The 20,418-nt window shown below is 42.8% G+C and overlaps 1 protein-coding gene across 5 annotated transcripts in view; it reads right to left on the bottom strand.

Annotated features, from left to right (window-relative positions):
* sgms2a (sphingomyelin synthase 2a) overlaps positions 1-20,418 on the bottom strand; it is a 73,229-nt gene that overhangs the window by 27,470 nt on the left and 25,341 nt on the right. Inside the window, exon 3 of one of the 5 annotated variants that reach the window (XM_059651789.1) lies at positions 5,888-6,032. The exons of 3 other annotated variants lie outside the window; for them this stretch is intronic. The gene's annotated coding sequence lies outside the window, so the exon portion shown is untranslated. Of the gene's footprint in view, positions 1-5,601; positions 5,679-5,887; positions 6,033-20,418 lie in introns of those variants that run through there. One more of the 5 variants, XM_048529201.2, reaches the window with a different exon arrangement.

The following is a 20,418-nucleotide window of genomic DNA, read 5'->3' as shown; positions in this document are numbered from 1 at the left end:
GATGGGACTTGAGTGCAGGCTCAGAGATAGGGACACTATTACTAATGTGAGTCCTTCATTTTGTTTTTCAATTAAGCAGAGATTTGCACGAATGTTACACTTTTGTTGCTCTCCCATCAAAGTCGCAGCAGTGTAGGCTGTAAAATAATGCCACCCGATGTATTTATTCATTCATTCACGGGATGTGGGTGTCGCTGGCTAGGTAGCATTTATTGCCCATCGGGCAGTTACAAGTCAGTCAGTCAGTCAATCACCTCGCTGTGGGTCTGGAGTCACATGTAGACCAGACCAGTTAAGGATGGTAGTTTCCTTCCCCCAAGGACATTAGTGAACCAGATGGGTTTTTCTGACGATCAAACAGTTCATGGTCATCATTAGATTGTTAATTCCAGAAATTTTCAACTGAATTCAAATTCCAACATCTGCTGCGGCAGAGTTCAAACCCAGGTCCCCAGAACATTTAGCTGGGTGTCTGGATTAGCAGCCCAGCAATAATGCCACCAGGCCATCGCTTTTGTTGTTCCAAATTCCTACAACCAAGACTTTGACTGTGAGTCAATGGTAGTTGCCTTTATTTAATGCTCCCACAGCAAATGCTCTGTGCCCAGTGATAATAAAGATAGACTAGAGCTATTTTGGTCAACTTTCTTGGACATGCTATGACATACCTTCAGAGCAGGTGGAACCTCAAACCCACATCTCCTAGCTCAGTGGTAGGGTCCACTGCACCACAGGACCCTCAAACAGAAACAAGCTTTTCTGTTTGGATTGGAGTTTTTCCTTCATTCAGACAGCAATCTGAAGACATTTTCCAATTCAGAGATGTCCCACCTGCTGTGGAATAGGTGGGATTATAAACGTAGGCCTTTGAGTTTAGCAGTAGGGACACTGCCACTGCACACAAAAGCTTCCCCCCCATCCCCACGACTACCAGTCTTTAACATTGACCAAATATAGCTCTGCTGGAACCTAGTTCTACTGGGTAGAACCTGAATGGTGCAGGAAAAGGAAGTCACAAATTAGAAGGGCATTATATGTGACCAACAGCAATTTAGTAAGCACTGGGACAGAGACAGACAGACACTGCAAAACGCAAGTGGGATAGAGAAGAGAACGCGTGGTCTGGAGTTCTCTCTTGACGTTTGTGGATTTAGCCCAAACACAACCAGGTCATAACTTTTTTTAAAGAAGGTAAATTCTGGTATAAGTGTCACTGTTCTGGGAGCGTGGTTGAACAGATGGAATGGGAAGTGGTGGGGGGGGGGGGGGTGTAAGATTCCTGGATTATTGGGAGCTTCCCTAGGGACTCTCACTGTACGGACTGATCAGGTTGACTGGAGCCACAGATAAACAGATTGCCAGTGCTTTTGGGGACGGTTTACACTAATGTGGAGGAGGAGTGAGATGTGAGATCCAGGAGATAACAGGAGGGGGGGGAAAGAAACCAGGTACCCAGAAGAATGTGGGGGGGGGGGGGGCGCGCGGGGGTAGGGGAGTGGTGTGTACTAACAGCATTGGACTAAAACGATAGCCAGACATTAAGTGGGACCAGGAATGACTTCAGTAAAATGAACTGACGAGGGCTTGGTGGACCCAAAACATTCACTGTTTTCCCTTCACAGATGCTGCCCGACGTGCTGAGTTTCTGCAGTAATTGGTGTTTGTTTGTTCGTTCCAGTTTCCTTGGCCTCATGAGACAATTCCAGCATCCCAGGAATTTGTCTGGTGAACCTTAGTTACTCTTCACCGTATTCCGATCTTGAAACGAATGGCAACATACTGTGTCTCTGTGATCTTTTATTGACAAAGAAACCCAGATCTTTTTGTATATCTACATTTCCCAACTTTGCACCACTTTAAAAATGTTCTGCCGTTCACTTCTCCTTCAAGTCACAGTTTCCACTATATTTCACCTGTCACATTTTAACCCATTTACTGAGCCTGTCTGAAGCCCTGCACATTCTCCCCAAATTGTTTCTCCATCCATCTCTGGAAATATTACAACTAGTCACCACATCCAAACCATTATTACAGACAGTGAGTAGGATCATAAGACGGAGGAGCAAAAGTAGGCTGTTCAACCTATTGAGTCTGCTCTGCCAATCAGATCCTGGTTGATCTGACAATCCCCAACTCCACTGTCCTGCTTTATCCCTGTGACCCTCATTCCCTTACCGAGGAAAAATCTCAAGCTTGAGTATATTTTAACGATCCAACCTCAGACTTCTGCACAAACAAAAAAAAAATTCCACAAAATAGTTGTGGACCCATAACCGTGCACTGAACACTGATATACTACTAGTTACAGCCTGCTCTCTGCTTTCCGTCTAAGAAAGAATTTCAGCTCATTCTATTTCATTCCTCCCAATTTTGGACACTAATTTCATTTTCTAATCTTGTGCAGAACCTTTCCAAAGGCCTTGTGAAAACATTTTCACAACCACAAATTCGCAACCAATCCACTGGTTCCCTATTTCCTATGCTATAAGTAACATTCTCAAAGTAAAGTCCAACAAGTTTGACAAACTTGAATTCCCTTTCATAAATCCAATAGACAAAATTTTCCTAATACAAGGATGAAGCTAACAGATCTATATTCCTGCTTCCTCCCTTTTAAATATTGGGGTTACATTTGCCGCCTTTCAGTCAACAAGAACCTTTCCAGAATCTGGAGAAGCCCAAAAGATAATCCATAATGCATCCACTAACTCAATTACTACTTCTTTCAATGGTCTGGCATGAAGCTCATCTTGTCTGGTGAGGTTTATCAATCTTTAATCTAGCTAATTTTTCCAAGTGCCACCTCTAATTTATTTTAGATCTTTAGTTGCACAAGTCCATCACAACTTAGATTTTATATGTTCACTTCTTTGAAGATGACTAAAGTAACTGTTTAGTTTCTAATAGTAGGAACTGCAGATGCTGGAGAATTTGAGATAGCATGGTGTGGAGCTGGATGAACACAGCAGGACAGCTGATGTTCTGAAGGACAGTCTGGGCCCAAAACATCAGCTTTCCTGCTCCTATGCTGCTGTTTGGCCTGTGTTCATCCAGTTATACACTTTTAGTTTCTCTACCCATTTCCATCTTTCAACAATAATACTCCCTGTAATGAGGCCACATTTGTTCTTGCTAATCTTTTTCTTTTCATTATAGATAGGAGCTTTTACATTCCTTGCTAGCTTGCTTTCATATTATCTTGTTCCTTTCCCTGTCAGTTGCTTGGCACTGTTGTGTGGTTGTAAGTTGCTCCCAGCCCACAGGCTTACCATTATTAAATTTGCATTCTTATGAACTATTTCATTTTATCTATTGCAATCTATAGCTCTTTTTTAAAACTGTGATAGTGTCCTTAACACCATAATGCCATAGAGGAGTGTAATTAGGCCACCTCAGCCCATTAGACCATGGCTGCCAAGTTTTTCAACCCTATTCCCCCACCCCATAACCTTTTATCCTTTTACTAAAAAAGAACTGATCTATCTCTGGCACCCATAGCCTTCTGTACCAAGAGGTCCCACAGATACACCTCTAGCTGAAGAAATTCCTCTTCAGTCTCATACTGAAAAGGTTCTGTCTTCATTGTGATGCTGTTCCCTTGGGTCCTAGTCACTCCTAGGAACAAAAACATTTCCCCACATCCAGTCTATCCAGGTCTCTCCGTATTCTGTAAGTTGCAACGAGATCCCTCTCTCATCTTCCTAAACTCTATCAAGTACAGACTCAAGTCCTCATATGAGAAGCTCTTCATCCCCAGGATCATTCTCGTAAACCTCCTCTGGACCACCTCCAACACCAACACATCCTTCCTTTCCCTTTGGTTGTTTATGCCTTGAGGACTTTAAATACTAGCCATTGTCTGTTTACCCTCCAATCTGTTTACCCACACCCCACCCCCCCCACCCGCCCAAGTCATCTTAACCAATTTACCCTCAATTCACATGTTTTTCCCCAGACTTAAGACCCGTATTTCAAAGTGGAACATCACCTTCAAAACTTCATGTTAAATTCTAAATGTTTCTCAAATGCTCCTTTATAGCAAAGTTATGAATTAGCTCTTTCCCACTGCACAACACCAAATGCAAATTAGCCAATTCCAAATTGGCCTCAACACATTGTTCCAGAAATTAATTGCATACACATTCCTCCACAGCACTATTGATGACATGATCAACCCTGACTATATGAAGTGGAAGTCATTCATTAGCACCCTATTATTCACATTACATCTTTAATTTCCTGATTAAAAAACTCTCAATGTTTACTTTCCCTTGTTTGTTAGCTCCACATAAACCGATTCCACGGCTTGATCCTTCAATCGTGATTACTTTAGTAAGAGGGGATAGGTCATCCTTCATTAGGAAGGCCTCATTGTTACTTAATCTTTTCTCTTTTTTATATATCTCCAAAATGTGGAATATCCTTAAAAAAGTCATTTCCTAATCTCAGTCACTAACAGCAATTAAAATATTTACCTTAATTTTTGCATTCAAAATCAAATCTTTTGTGCAAATATTTTGCACATTTTAGATAGAATGCCTTGAATCATTTTTAATGAACGTTCTCCATTTTAACCCTATTTGCATTGCTTTGTTTGTCTCTGCTCTATACACTCCTTCTCTAATATTTTCACACTCCTTGAATGAGCTGTTAGGTTCTCAGCTCCCTACCAATCCCGTTTAAACTCTCCCAAACACTAGCAACTTCTTGCTAAGATTTAGTTCCAGTCATACCACGCTGAAACTTGTCTATTTTGTACAGATTCTACATTCCTTGGAACTGGACACAATGCCTTAGAAACCTGAAGCCCTCTTTCCAAAAAAAAAAAAGTTTTCCAGCCATAGGCTTAATCATTTAATTCTTCTGTTTCTACATTCACAAACACATAGGACTAGTGGGGGTAATCCCGAATTTACTGCATTGCAGGTGCTTCTTGATGCCAAACGTGGACCACGACTTCTCACTGTTCACTTTTTCCCAGAACAATGTCCTGCAACCATTCTGTGACATCCTTGAGCCCCACAACAGGAAGACAACATAACATCCTGCAGTCATGTTCCCAGCTCCGGAAATGCCTGCCTATTCTGAACTAAATCATCCCCAATCAGCCTTCCCACTCTCCATCCTCCTTTCCTATATGAGAGACACCAACATGTGGCTCTGACTGTACTCCTATGCAGGAACCATTGCCCTCACCTGTATCCAAAGTAGAAAATTGATTTGCAAACAAAAGCATCTCAGGGGATTCCAGTACTACCCATTCCATACCTATCTGAACACCTCTTGTATGCTGTGTAATTACCTTTCCAAACAGGCTTCAGATAACCATCTGCCTCATGGAGGCACAGCCATGATTGCAGTTCCAAAATTCAGAACTCAAGCTCATGTTGACAGTAACATCTCCTGCAAATACACTGGTCTGGGACATGTGGTCTTTCCAAGACTTATCATATTCCATTCACCCAAGCTGACCCATGTATTTTAACTACTGACCTGTTATAGCTCACCAAGTTACTCCCACTGTGTTGAAGTAGGACCAGATGGTGAAGAAAGTAAATTAAAGAGAAAAGGAACAGCTCCTCCTGATTTCACGTAACTCACCATTTGTGCTCCTGAGATGCTGCTTGGCCTGCTGTGTTCATGCAGCCTCACATTTTATTATGTGCCAAACCTACTCTGCTTTATTTATATTCTTCAGTTACAGAGCAAAGGCTAGACTGAACCAGTTTACATAAATATCTCAAACTACTCTCTAGCCGAGCCTGTTTACCCTGACCAGGCGAGGAGAAATGTATGCTTATGCTACTTTAACTCTTAACCCAGTAAAAGCCAGTTAAATGCTAGATACTGACCACACCTTCAAGTACTTTGAAACGCACTGACTCACCACTCAAACTTGCTCCAAGGATACTGAAGAAAATAGAGTGGGACTTGAAGTAATAGGCCACAATCTTCAAATTTTTCTTAGATATAGGTTCGGGGACATAGGACAAGTTGATCAGCAAAAAGGACAGGTGGTAACAGGATGAAGCCTGCCAAATGACAGGAAACAGTAGTAATGAATTGTTATGCAATAAAACACAAAAGTACAGCGAAATGCTGAAGATTTGAAATAAAGAGAATGTGCGCTTAAATAGGTCATGCAGCGTCTCTGGAGATGCTTATTCAGAAAAGCTGGGTGATGAAGGATTGCTTTTTGGACTGAAGGAGGGGATATGGTGGTGTTTACTTGGGTTGGTGTTAGCACACTGCTTTACTGGAACTATATTGCTGAGCCTCAATTGTTCTTACGGACAGCTGGCACCAGACATGATTGATCAGCCAGCCTTGTGTTGTAATCATTGTAAAATTATAGAAACAAAAATTCCTTCAAGCATCTGTGGCTTTTTAACTCTTTTTGCCCCAATTCGTCTCTTTCACTACAAAACTAACTATACTTCAAGGATCAAAGCCTCCTACTTCCTTGGGGGTTTTGGGGGGGGGGGGGGGTGTGGTGGTGGAAGGGTAGTGTGGTATACTTATCTTGGGGAGGGCTCTCTGTTGTGGTGCAGACCATTACAACGTGCCCACATTTTCAGTTACATAGGTATCACTACTGATACTTGTAGGCATGGGAAGGGGCTCCACCATGCTATAAATATGAAATGTTGAACTAAGAGGAAAAAAAAAAAGTGTTCAAAATGCTTACTGTATCTTTTAAAAGAAAAGAATTATCTCTGCTCTCATCTCCCCTGCCCACACCCCCCTAATCCATTTTCATTTTTCAACCTCGCTGGACACCAAATGTCTCTCACCAAATTCTCTAGGGCATTGACCGCCAGCTCACCCACTGCTCAACATAACTAGATCTCAACAAATCTAGCCCTCAATTCAACGTTTGCCTTATATTCCCAAATACCTTCACTTGACAATGTTTATCCATCCACCTCACAAATTCCAACTGACCTCTCCTCTCCACATCCACAACGTTTTGAGCAATGAGTTAGAGCCTGTGTGTTAAACTGCTAATTTTCCTCCAGAGGGGGCCTGGCTTGAACTTTAAGTTAATGTTCCCACCATTTTGGATTTTCCCCACCTGGTTTTTCCTGTATCAACAGAAACAACTCCCTTTATCATTTTAAGACATTTTCATTTAAACAGGGGTCAGCTCACTGGGGGTAGCTCAATGGCTAGAGAGTGTTGCATAATGGCACCAATGCCAAACTTCACTTGCATCCCAGATGTGGTAGTTCCTGGAGGCCTGTCTTCTTGCCTTGCCCCATATTTGATGCAGAACATTACTCCATTAGGTTGGTCTCTTTCCAACCGACCCATCTGTTTCTAGGTGATGCATTACCCCAGCCTCAGTACCTTTTGCAACTGGTCAACTCTGTTGCACAGGTTCAACAGTTAGTCAGTTAAGGAGAGAGAGAAAAAAAATCCAGTTCTCTTGTTCAAAGCAATGTCTAACTTTTCTCGCTAAAGATATAAACAGAAAAAGGGAGGCAAGAAAAGTATGGACTTGTTGGGCTGAGGGGCCTGTTTTCAAACTGTAGGGATTCTATGGAAAACACATTCCTAGTGAAACATTGTTGTTATTGCCCATAACAACAATCATATTATTGTAGTGAGGGGAATATGTTCCAGCTTCAAGTATTGCCCAATCTTGGAATCACAGGTGGAACTGCTCCAATAGTCAGGCAGTGACTGGTGCACTGGAGCCGCATCTTTACACACCAAGGAGTTTTCATTTAGAGTGACAAACGCAAGCATACAACTCCAAAATCAAATCCAACACCTTCCGTCTATTCCTACACATAGCATGCTACTAACTCCACGGCAACAAATAAGGGTTAAACAAGAGAACTGATGGATCAAACAAAGACCCAACACATTGACATTTTAAAACATTTACTGGAACAAAGGGGGGAAAAAAGAAATCACTTGAGGATACACAAACATTTTGTCATACACAATTGAAGTTACAGAAAGGAACATTCCTTTTCACAGTTATTAGACACTGCACCTTCCATAGAATTACTATCCTTAGAATAAATAGTCAACTGTTTCAAGTGGACTCAGCTATCCTAATTGGACTGAGCAGTGACGGTGTGACTGTCTTTATGCATTTCTCTCAACATTTTGAGAGCTCCTTAAATCCACCACCAGCATGAAAGTCTATTCCCATGGTTCTTCTCTCTGCTTTGCCAAGACAGAATCTCTCAGATTTCTTAATGGCTGCAGGATGCATTTTTAATTAATTTATGGGATGTGGGAGTCACTGGCTGGCCAGCATTTAATACCATCCCTATTTGCCCTTGAGAAGGTGGCAGTGAGCTCCCTTCTTGAACTGCTGTGGTCTACCTACTGTAGGTTGCCCTTCAATGCCCCCAAGGAGAGAATTCCAGGATTCTGACCCAGCAACAGTGAGGAAACAGCAACGTACTTCCAAGTCAGGGTGGTGAATGGCTTGTACGGAGCCATCATAAAGCTAACAAGTCAGTTGCTATTGACCATGCAGAACTGCTGTCTGTGTAGGAGTCAGTGATTTGTATGAAGCTGATCCCATTATGGCTTTGTTCTTCTCCATAACAATGTGCAACACATTAATCAGATAGGAATACTGATGAACTATTCTTCATCCCAAATCTCTTTCCTCTTATTAAGAGAGAAGACAATTTACAGCATAACTAGATACAACCCTCTGTCTTCAGCTCATTTGGAGATGGTGACTCGGGTATACCCCGAATAAACCCATCATCTTCAAATATAAAAAACCCAACTCATCTTCCCAGGAAAGCAATCTAAGCCTTCCTAAATTCTCAGGTTCATAGGCACCTACAGCAATGTTTACAGGGGCAAGCATGGGCTCCACTCCACTGCAGCAAGAACGGGACCCTTAAAGAGAAAGTGTTCAAAACAGCTACCATAACCCTTTTAGAGAAAATAACCATTTCTCCTATCCAGAGATAATGGGAACTGCAGATGCTGGAGAATCCAAGACAAAGTGTGAGGCTGGATGAACACAGCAGGCCAAGCAGCATCTCAGGAGCACAAAAGCTGACATTTCGGGCCTAGACCCTTCTTCAGAGAGGGGGATGGGGTGAGGGTTCTGGAATAAATAGGGAGAGAGGGGAAGGCGGACCGAAGATGGAGAAAAGAAGATAGGTGGAGAGTATAGGTGGGGAGGTAGGGAGGGGATAGGTCAGTCCAGGGAAGACGGACAGGTCAAGGAGGTGGGATGAGGTTAGTAGGTAGATGGGGGTGCGGCTTGGGTTGGGAGGAAGGGATGGGTGAGAGGAAGAACAGGTTAGGGAGGTGGAGACAGGTTGGACTGGTTTTGGGATGCAGTGGGTGGAGGGGAAGAGCTGGGCTGGTTGTGTGGTGCAGTGGGGGGAGGGGACGAACTGGGCTGGTTTAGGGATGCAGTTGGGGAAGGGGAGATTTTGAAACTGGTGAAGTCCACATTGATCCCACATTTCTCCTATCCATCTCACACCCTATCCATTTTCATTTTCTGTCTCTAACAATCAAACTACCCTAAGCTTATTGTCAGTTTGCTATCAGAGCTCCTTCATTTGTCCAAAGGTTAAAAACAATCCCACAATGATGCTATAAACTTCACAACCATAACAAGGAGCACGGTTTAATCTTTACTGAATGCTTGAACGGCAACCACCTGAATAAGAAAAAAAGACAAGAACTAGGAGCAGGAGCAGCAGTATGCAATTCAGCCTCGAGCCTGCACTGCCATTTGATACAATTATGGATGATCTCAAAATGGTGCTGCAAATGATAAGTTTTCACTATACTCCTGTGTCCCTATATTTGAGCATGTGTGACAATGAAACCTAATTCTAATTGTAAATTCATCTTGGCCTCAAATCCACTTTCCTGTTCTCAATTCAATTAAATACTCAATGTACAGTGACATTACAAACTTTAAGCAATGATAGATACAAAATTTTCTGCCCTGATATCAAGTGATCACTTAGCTGAATTAACACTGGACATGCAATCAAAATGATATCCTTGTGATAAAGGGACAGAAGCAGATTTTTTGCAGCCTTTATAAGCTTACAAACAGTTTACCTTTGTTGATGCATGCAAATTAAATAAAAAATCCTGCACACTTTGGTTAATTAACCAAACTTACTTGGTTCTTTGAAAGTGGAAGCCTAAATGATACTTTGAGATTGGAAAGCATTGTCATGCTCTTAATCCAAAGTCCCAGAGAATACAAATAGATATTTGTAGGAATTCTGGGTGTAGAAATAAATTTCAGAGCTGTGGATTATTTTGTAAATGCATAGCGACAGATTTATTTGCCTATTTCACCTCAAAGTGTTGTTAAAGTTTTAATTTTTTTGATATTCCTTTGGTTCAATATTCCAAACGCAGTCATGTACGTGGCAGCTTGCAAGTATGAATACACTGTACTAGGGGTACCTCTGACACTGGAGCACTCTGTCAGGATGGTGTAGGTGTGCCAGCCTAGGGAGTTCTGGTTTTAAACTAACTTTCTTCTGCTCCTGCAAGGCACATCATTACCTCTGAGCTACACTTTAATATATAGTGAAATAAAAGAATTGAATTCATTTTAAAGAGTACTCATTGACAGCGATGTATGCAATTACTGGACATAAATGATCCAAAAGACACTGGTTAAAGAACTGCTTTCCCAATGCTGTGCACAATATTTACCATTATTGTTTAACACAGATCGATTGGTTATTTAAATTATCCTCTTGGGGTCCTACTTTGTAGTGTTTCCCACTTCACAACAGTAACCGCACTTGACAGGTACTTAATTGGCAGGGAAGTGCTTTGGAATGTCCCAAATACACAAATGACATCAAGTAAATGTCAGCTGTTTGCTCACTTTCAAAATTTGGATCAAGCCAGGTACTAACCTTGGAAAAGTTGTGACATTGCTAAATGGGCCGTAAATGTAGAAGTGACAAGACACAGGAAGGATGGTCTGAACAAACATTATTACTTTTCTCACCAGTAGCTGGCAACATGCCAAGCTGAATCATTTCGGACCCACCACATTCCCTGCCAATATTTGTAAATGAAATGGGAAAGCACCAATAAAGTTCCAGCTTTAGCTGTAACCTTCCTGGTCGTTACTGATTAGAGCAGTTGTGACCCTGAGGGAGGAACTGAAGCAGCCACCATATCTAGGTTTCCACTGGAGAGATTTTAATCAAGCAATGTGACAATTGTTTAAAAAAAAAAGGAGTGTAACGAGTTACTGAGTACGGAATCAAACAAGTTTGTACAGCTTCAGCCTGGCTTTTCTGACACACCCATGGCAGTGTAATTCGTCAAGAATACAGATAAAACCACACAGGTATGTATGGTCAGATGAAAGTCAAACTGAAGCTCTCTTAAAAGGAACGTTCTATCAAAAAAAGATACACATTCCTCCACCCAAAGAGTCCCATCCATACCAGAATCAAGCCATGGACACAAAAATGAAAGCCACATTGTAACTCTCCACCCGGAAATAACCAACTTGTTGAGTTGTTATACTTTAAGAATAGTGTTCTCAACTCCCAGCGTCATCAATAGGATTTGACTAAAAATGGGACAAGAGCAGCATCAAGGTATCTGGGAAATATTAACTCCTGACTTCTCTCCACAGATACTGCCAAAGCTGCTAGGCTTTTCCAGCTAAGATAATAAAATGTGAGGCTGGATGAACACAGCAGGCCAAGCAGCATCTCAGGAGCACAAAAGCTGATGTTTCGGGCCTAGACTCTTCATCAGAGAGGGGGATGGGGAGAGGGAACTGGAATAAATAGGGAGAGAGGGGGAGGCAGACCGAAGATGGAGAGTAAAGAAGATAGGTGGAGAGTGTAGGTGGGGAGGTAGGGAGGGGATAGGTCAGTCCAGGGAAGACGGACAGGTCAAGGAGGTGGGACGAGGTTAATGGGTAGCTGGAGGTGCGGCTTGGGGTGGGAGGAAGGGATGGGTGAGGAAGAACCGGTTATGGAGGCAGAGACAGGTTGGACTGGTTTTGGGATGCAGTGGGTGGGGGTGGGAAGCTGGGCTGGTTGTGTGGTGCAGTGGGGGGAGGGGACGAACTGGGCTGGTTTAGGGATGCAGTGGGGGAAGGGGAGATTTTGAAACTGGTGAAGTCCACATTGATACCATATGGCTGCAGGGTTCCCAGGCGGAATATGAGTTGCTGTTCCTGCAACCTTCGGGTGGCATAATTGAGGTAGTGCAGGAGGCCCATGATGGACATGTCATCTAGAGAATGGGAGGGGGAGTGGAAATGGTTTGCGACTGGGAGGTGCAGTTGTTTGTTGCGAACTGAGCGGAGGTGTTCTGCAAAGCGGTCCCCAAGCCTCCGCTTGGTTTCCCCAATGTAGAGGAAGCCGCACCGGGTACAGTGGATGCAGTATACCACATTGGCAGATGTGCAGGTGAACCTCTGCTTAATGTGGAATGTCATCTTGGGGCCTGGGATGGGAGTGAGGGAGGAGGTGTGGGGACAAGTGTAGCATTTCCTGCTGTTGCAGGGGAAGGTGCCGGGTGTGGTGGGGTTGGAGGGCAGTGTGGAGCGAACAAGGGAGTCACGGAGAGAGTGGTCTCTCCGGAAAGCAGACAGGGGAGGGGATGGAAAAATGTCTTGGGTGGTGGGGTCGGATTGTAAATGGCAGAAGTGTCGGAGGATAATGCGTTGTATCCGGAGGTTGGTAGGGTGGTGTGTGAGAACGGGGGGGATCCTCTTGGGGCGGTTGTGGCGGGGGCGGGGTGTGAGGGATGTGTTGCGGGAAATACGGGAGACGCGGTCAAGGGCGTTCTCGATCACTGTGGGGGGAAAGTTGTGGTCCTTAAAGAACTTGGACATCTGGGATGTGCGGGAGAGGAATGTCTTATCATGGGAGCAGATGCGGCGGAGGCGGAGGAATTGAGAATAGGGGATGGAATTTTTGCAGGAGGGTGGGTGGGAGGAGCTGTATTCTAGGTAGCTGTAGGAGTCGGTGGGCTTGAAATGGACATCAGTTACAAGCTGGTTGCCTGAGATGGAGACTGAGAGGTCCAGGAAGGTGAGGGATGTGCTGGAGATGGCCCAGGTGAACTGAAGGTTGGGGTGGAAGGTGTTGGTGAAGTGGATGAACTGTTCGAGCTCCTCTGGGGAGCAAGAGGCGGCGCCGATACAGTCATCAATGTACCGGAGGAAGTGGTGGGGTTTGGGGCCTGTGTAGGTGCAGAAGAGGGACTGTTCCACGTAACCTACAAAGAGGCAGGCATAGCTGGGGTCCATGTGGGTGCCCATGGCCACCCCCTTAGTCTGTAGGAAGTGGGAGGAGTCAAAAGAGAAGTTGAGTGCGAGGACGAGTTCAGCTAGGCGGATGAGTGTGTCGGTGGAGGGGGACTGGTTGGGCCTGCGGGACAGGAAGAAGCGGAGGGTCTTGAGGCCATCTCCATGCGGAATGCAGGTGTACAGGGACTGGACGTCCATGGTGAATATGAGGTGTTGGGGGCCAGGGAGTTGGAAGTCCTGGAGGAGGTGGAGGGCGTGGGTGGTGTCACGGACGTAGGTGGGGAGTTCCTGGACCAAAGGGGAGAAAATGGAGTCCAGATAGGTGGAGATGAGTTCGGTGGGGCAGGAGCAGGCTGAGATGATGGGTCGGCCAGGGCAGGCAGGTTTGTGGATTTTGGGAAGGAGATAGAAACGGGCCGTGTGGGGTTGGGGAACAATGAGGTTGGAGGCTGTGGGTGGGAGGTCATGAATGGTGTTGGAGATGATGGTTTGGTGCTTGGGGGTGGGGTCATGGCAACTTGTTTTTGTTTCTGACTTACATCCTCCACAGTTCTTATTCAGTATTTGTCTCTTTGACCAAAAAAAATTAGATTTTTTTCATGTGCGCGTCTCATTCTAATTTTTAATTATTGCAGGATATTTAAAAGGCTGAAAAACCAGACATATTTCTTCATTCTTTACTGTTAGTCTCACAATTCCATCTTTCTTTCCCTTTGATTGAAATTTTTCAACCTGAGAATTCCTGGTTCAGACACACAGTAACAATCCTTCAGAAGGATGTTGGCACACAGTTGCTTTGCTTAATCATGCAGGTCACACATCCTCCAAAGAGTGTGCCACACCCAAACACTAAGAACACAACCCCTCAGTGTCAGTGCAAAAGTAACGAATGAGGGTCACTCTTTCACAGCTAACTAAAGTCACCTCATTGCAGGTCTTGATATTGATGGTGCGTACAGTCGGCACTTCAATAAAACATCACATTTTGATTGCAACACTTCCAAGGTTACAAAGTAGCCTATTGCTATGACACTGTGTACAGGGCCACAGGAGGTCTATAAATATTGTGTATAGAGCGTTTCCAAAAAGGTCACCCTCACTCCCTGATATTCTTTAATGGTCGCACATTGTTGACTGGCTCAAAGGCCAACAATAGCAATTCAAAATTGAAGAGAGAGAGAGATTTAAAGAATTTAAAACAAAAATAAAGACAGGTAGACTTGCTTTAAATGTCAGAGGAAACTTAAAATGGCAAAAAAGTCTTGGTGCAAAAGTTAATGGTAAGGGAACAGGCAAAGAAATGTTTAGAGGCAGAGTGAACAACAGAATGAACAGTTTCTGTCCTGAAGCAAAGATGAGAGAGGATTTGATTTGATTTATTATTGTCACATGCATCCAAGTAGAGTGAAAAGTCTTGTTCTGCGTGCAGTACCAGCAGGTCATAACAAAAATCATAGGATGATTGAACAGAGCAAGGAATACAAAGTTACAGCTGCAACAAGCAAAAACAAAAAAATGCACAAAAAGCATGATCAACATTAGATTTGGAATTTGAGATGTCCATTCAAAAGGGGGAAGAAGTTGTTCTTTAACCTGTTGGTGTGTGTGTGTTTAAGCTTTTTATCTTCTACCTGAGGGAAGAGGTTGAAGATTTAAGTGGGTTGGGAGGAGTCGATGATATTGGCTGCCTTTCCAAGGCAGCAAGAAGCATAGATGGAGTCAATGGATGGAAGGCTGACTTGTGTAATGGACTGGGCTGCGTTCAGAATTCTAAGTGCTAAAAATAAAAGAGCAAAAAAAAAAGGAGGCAGAGACTACAGAGGGAAATTTTTCGGCTCAGTACTATACAAGCAGCTTGCAAGAGATATGGTACTGTTTCTCAAGCTTCAGTTGAGCTTCACTGCAATGTGAACAAATTGGGAAAAAAAAAAAAGAGTATTGCTTGGAAATGAGTGTGCTGGTCAGGCTGGAACACCATTTTGAGATGTACAGTATGAATAGGACCAATATATATGTTATTGGCAAGTCTTACTGGCTCTCCATTTTAGGATTCTGGGAGGGCAGCCAACGACAGAGCTCAACATGAAAGCAAAGTGGAGACTGAAAGTGACGGGTAACTAGGAGCTTGAGCTTGTGGAATGAACAGAGATGCTCTGCAGAATGGTCACCCAATTTGCTTTTGGTCTTCCCAATGTTAAACAGGTTTGACTCTGATGCAAGGGCAAGCAGGTGAACAAAAGATGCTACAACTGAAGCTCAAAATAGTGGGGACTTACGTGGAAGTATTGATGCAGGAAGAAAGGTTTAGAATCCCTACAGTGGGGAAAACAGGCCACTTGGCCCAAAAAGTCACACCAAGTCTCTGAACAGCATCCCACCCAGACTCACTCCTACTCTATCCCTATAGCCCTGCATTTCCCATGCTATTCCACCTAATCTATACATCCCTGGACACTACGAGCACTATAAGCATGGCCTATACACCTACTCTGCACATTTTTGGGTTGTGGAAGGAAACCAGAGCACACCAATGCCAATACAGGGAGAATGTACAAACTCCACACAGACAGTCACCTGAGGCTGGAGTTGAACCAGAGTCCCTGGCACTGTGAGGCAGCCACTGAGCAATCAGGGTAAATAATTTGGGATTGAAATGAAGCAAGACCCTACACAAATTTCAAAAAAAAGTTGGGGGAAGCAGGTCAAAAACGTGACATGAATGTGGAACAGCACGCTAAGTGGCCATTTTCTTCCTGCCAGTGTAGATGCATCAACTGTGTGCTTGGAGATTGTGTTTCATGCTGGTGCATGTTTTAAACTGTGAAAATATTCCAAAGTGACGACTGAGTTTGATACAAAGTTTTGAAGACTACCAAATCTGACATCTAATGAAACACAAACCAATTGTGCAGCCAGATGTGCAACTCCCACCACCCCACCTTCTACAGGCAAGATAACTTGAATGGGAACATTTCATCCGAACGGTATGTGTTCACTGTCCGGGATTCTCAGCTCAGTCAAATGTGCCATCTCAGCATAACAGCGATGAGAAAGAGGGAGGTCACAGTTGTGTTTTACTGGAAGGCACCACGTAGGTATCACCTGTTTATACAAATGATACTCCCGAGTACAAGGTGTGTCTGAAGAACATGTTTATTTTTCAAGTCACTGACCTTGACAACATTGAGAAGCTGGTCATTATCAAACCCTGGAAAGGACACGTCAGTGATGCAAACTAAAGGACGCATTAAAGACTCCATTGAGTGCCTGGATCTGGCTAACACTAATATCAGTCAGTGCAGCTAGGCTAGCTGCTGGCTAACCACGTAACTAGCCCTTAAAACATTAGTATGTAAAAAGGTAGAAAATGCAAATTGTACTTTTACACAGCTGTATTGCTGTCTCCTGTTTGACAGAAGACACAACATGGAGGCCTGCTGGGAACTGACAATGTTGGCAGAGATGTTCAACATATTTACAGGTCTAATAAATTAAATAAAGGGCAATTGTTTTCACTGTCAGCCAGATGGGTTAACCACAGGACATTGAGCTCCGAATCAATTCCCCTAAATCTGAGGCAATGAGAACTTATTTTGGCTACATGACAAGTGGCAATGATCTGAAATGGACTGCATGACAGGCTGGTCGGGGGGGTGGGAGAAAGAAAAATTCAATAATTTTCAAAAAGGAATTGGATATATACTTAACGTTAATAAAATTGCAGAGCTACAGGGAAAAGGTGAAAAAGAAGAGTGGAGTGAATTCATTGGGACTAAATTGGACAGATACGGCAAAGAGCTGACACAGGTGCAATGATCCTTATCTGTGCTGCACCATTCTAGGATTTTATGGACGCTTTGACATTTGTCAGAGTTTAAGCTTATAATCAAACCCTCCTAGGCAAACGGGGTTTGACTCTGCTGACATGGAGCTGCTGTGTATCAAAAATGCTCAAAGTGACATTTGCAATGCAAATGTAGACACCTCAAAACTCAGTATTTAGGGTAGGATAGTTGATGAGATTTCTAGATATAACAAACATTTATTTACTGACACATCAGTGGGAAAGTAATGGCAACTTTGTGCTAGATGACCTCGTTAGTACAAAAGGAATGTTAGACAGGAAATGAGACCTTCACGTCAAAAATGGGAGGATATAGGTGACAAATCACCTTTACAAAACCAAGGTTCTAAACAATGGGTACTTTGTATCATGATGGATCATATGAAATACAGAAAGTCTCTTTACTTGGACAACAGATTTATTCACAGAATTCAGCATTACACAGCTCAGTTCTGTTTCTATGATGCCAGTGTTTCAGCAGTTTCTCTTTACACTTCAAGAATGTGATGAAACCAAATTAAAGCAAATAAAAGTGGAATTGGATCAAATTACAAGGAAAGACGCCCTTAAAAAAGGATCTTGTAACAAAAAGACAAAAATCACCAAGGAAAATTATATTTAAATTGTGGTTTTCAGAGGAAATAATATGCTGTAAGCACCACAGGGGCTACTAGTCACAAAAAGGTCAGAATTGTTAAATTCTTTTGATAAATCAATTTTAATAAAAAAGTGACAGTCCTTTCAAAAAGATGTATTGATGGTCTATTTCAATATTTTCCTCAATGGGTTTAAGACATGTTATTGCACACCTCTGAAGCAAATGGAACTTAAACGCAGCCTGCTGTGGTATCCGCTGTCGGGACACTCCCACTGTGCAATATAGAACACTACAGCGCAGTGCAGGCCCTTCGGCCCTCAATGTTGCACTGACCTGTGAAACCAAACTGAAGCCCATCTAACTTACACTATTCCATTATTATCCATATGTTTATCCAATGGCCATTTAGATGCCCTTAAAGTTGAGTCTACTACTGTTGCAGGCAGGACATTCCACGCCCTTACTACTTTGAGTAAAGAACCTACCTCTGACATCTGTCCTATATCTATCATCCCTCAATTTAAAGCTAATCCCCTCATGCTAGTCATCACCATCTGAGGCAAAGGCTCTCACTGCCCACCCTACCTAATCTTCTGATCCCAACTAACACTTAACTAAACTAAACGCTTCAGTCATGGATACTAATGTAATTAACCTACATTATCATTTTTTTTTAAGAGAGGGAAACCTAAAATGTAGTATTGGACTTTTACGAGGTAAATGACTGGACAACATTGCATTCAATAGCAGTCAAACCAAAGTTATTGAACTTTTCAGCCTAGTACAAGATTATTCCAATAAGGTTACAATCATAGAAGTGCCATAGGACTTGAAACAGGTTGATTAAAATAACCTAGTAGCTCAGTACACTCAACACAAGAAAAAAATCATTAACTTCAAAATAACATGAAAAATACAAAAGGAAGCCATATTATTATCTATAAATGAGAGAGGCAGATGCTAAAACAAATTCTAATTGACTAATGGGTCATGTCCAGTGACAAAAATCAATCTCAAGCTAAAATAGCTTTACAAACTTAAAGTAGTTTTCATGTGCACAGAGTCAGCCAGAGAACTCAATTGCTGAAGGCTGGAACTGAGCCTGGGTCCCTGGCACTGAGGCAGCAATGCTAACCACGAAACCACATCACATTCTGAACTGAAGATGCAGATATAGTCCCAGATAAAGTAGGGGGTTACAAATCAATTTGGTTTTCTGATTTTATACAGTATTTAATTGAGATTACTCAAAGAAATGAGGGCTGTAGCCAAAATGCCCCTTGCTCCTATTTGTAATTAGCTCTCTAAGGCTTAAGACTGCCTCGTGGACTGGAGGGAGTGTAACATCAGGCAGGAGGAGCTATTCAATACCTGGAGCCTGTTATTTCAAAATTGATCAGTTGCATCTCAGTTCCCATCTTATTGCTTTGGTTTCATCACCCTTGATAGCCTTACCTAACAAAACTCTCAACCAGAGTTTTTAAATTTTATTTCAACGAGCATCTGCAGGTTTTAGAGTTGGACGGGAGTTTGTGTTCCAGATTTCCCTGACTGCGGTGATCATGTTAATATTCAAAACAGAGCAACAGAGTCAGAGACTCATTAATCTGAATTCAGTCAAGGGCAATTCACTATGAGAAGTCATCATAGAAAGTATGCATAACCCCCGAACTAAGAAAGCATGGCTAAAAAGTATTCAACATGGCTTTTGCTGAATCTGCCCACATCCCATAAACTTTAACTTTTTGAATAAGTGACTTGGTTATTGGGTGCAAGTTCACACTGGTTATTTTAATTTTCAAAAGGCTTTTTGCAGAGTTCACACAATAGGTACTTCAATCAGAGTTTACAACACAGAAACAAACCTTTAGGTCCAACTAGTACATACTCCCCTAAACTGATCTAGTCCCATATCCCTCTAAGCCGTTCCTATTCATGTGCCTGTTCAAATGCCTATTAAGTGTGATAATTGTACCAGCCTCCACTACTTCCCTTGGCAACTGCTCCAAACATGCATCACCCTCTGCATGAAAACGTTGCCCCTCAGGTCCCTTTTAAATCTTTCTCCTCTCACATTAGACCTATGCCCTCTAGTTTCTGACTCCCCTGCCCTGCGAGTGCAGATTTGGAGTTGCAGGAGTTAGTAGCGTTCTTGTTCACAGACGGTTGCTACTAATGGTAGCCACTCTGCCTGGGTAACACTTCCTGGGTGTGCGCCAAGGCTTGAAGTTGTACATTGTCGGCAAGTTTGTGGATTGTCAAGATTTGCACAGATGTCAGGCACATAGAAAGAACAGATTACAGCAGATTACATGCAATGAGAAGGTTGTGTGTCTGGCAGAGTTGTTTAATGTAGTTAAATACCATGTTACACAACTGGGTTGGGCTGAAGCCAAACATGTATACAACAACTAAGATAACAAAGTGTGAAGCTGGATGAACACAACAGGCCCAGCAGCATCTCAGGGGCACAAAAGCTGACGTTTCGGGCCTAGACCCTTCAGGAAAAAAAAGTACACAACAACTTCCTGGATTGTGAGCATAAGGCTATTAAACAAAGCAAATATCTAGCTATGAAAAAAAAAATGCATCTCAGATTCACTACCAGTACCTCAAAACTGCTGCAAAACAAATTGAGGTTCAAGGTTTTACAAATGAGATTAGATTTAGATATTTTGGGATGCTCTTTAATTTTGGCGTAAAATGAAGAGCATC

Source organism: Stegostoma tigrinum, chromosome 1 (genome assembly GCF_030684315.1).
Source record: "Stegostoma tigrinum isolate sSteTig4 chromosome 1, sSteTig4.hap1, whole genome shotgun sequence".
In the NCBI taxonomy this organism is placed as follows: Eukaryota; Metazoa; Chordata; class Chondrichthyes; order Orectolobiformes; family Stegostomatidae; genus Stegostoma; species Stegostoma tigrinum.
The sequence above is the reverse complement of the archived record's forward strand: the minus strand, read 5'-3'. Positions and strand labels throughout refer to the sequence as shown.